This window comes from Corylus avellana, chromosome 3, assembly GCF_965113065.1.
Source record: "Corylus avellana chromosome 3, dhCorAvel1.hap1.2, whole genome shotgun sequence".
Classification (NCBI taxonomy): domain Eukaryota; kingdom Viridiplantae; phylum Streptophyta; class Magnoliopsida; order Fagales; family Betulaceae; genus Corylus; species Corylus avellana.
In genome coordinates, this window is record NC_142492.1 from 12,430,167 (window position 1) to 12,431,195 (window position 1,029).

Genomic DNA, 1,029 nt, shown 5'->3' on the forward strand with positions numbered 1-1,029 from the left:
AACTAATATCCTGAAAGAGTTTCTGGTCAACTTCGTGTGATATGTAATTTTACTCTTACAAGAATTAAGAATCAGATTGTAATTAAGAATTTTCAAAATTAGTGAAATTACGTTTTTTTAAAAAAAAAAATTTTTTTTGTTTTTTTAACGAAAGTAAAATTATGTATTAGTTCTACTAGATACCAAATTGGTCTCTCAATTTGGCAGCTAGGAGTATAAACGAGCTAAACTTGAGCGAACTTCTTTTGTTCGGGCTTTACTCGTTTAAATTTCACTTGAACTCGAGCTCAAGGGCGAGCCAAAAAAATTGTGCTCAAGCTCATAATAAGTCGAGCCACTCTTATATTTAATTTAAACTCCAAGTACTCTTAAACGGCTTAAAAAACCAGCTTGCATATGAGTATTTACTTAGCCTGGCTAGTCGACTATGGAGCCTGAGTTAATACAGCAAGGCATTTGGTTTCAAAGAGAGAGGATATGTATCATTTTATAAATAAGTAAACTTGGAGATTGGTGTTTTTGTAGCAATGTGTGACAAGTTAACATGTTGTATTCAAACTGTATTGGGACAACGCCCCCTACAAAAAATATTTTTTCAACGTCTCTCTCTCAATCTCTCTCACCAGTCAACGCATCTTCCACTTGAACTCTCATTTCCCACTCTCTCACTCTTGCTCACTAGACAGGTAGTGTTAGTGTTTAGGTCTGTTTGATTCTTCAATAGTTTCTGCATTTCGCAATCTCCCTCAATAGTTTCTGACTTTCGCAATCTCCCTCAATAGTTTCTGCTTGATTCTTCTTCCTTTCGTTTGGGTCTGCTCTAATTGAATCAGGGTCTTTTTAATGATTGCTTTCTCTCTCTCTCTCTTTGATCACGAAGGGTCTAGAATTTTTCATTTTTTAACGCTTAAATATAAATGCAATTTTAAGATTTTAATAATTATGAGATTTATAATTAATTATATGTTACTTAGTTTATATATATATATATATATATATATATATATATATATATACACACACACATGA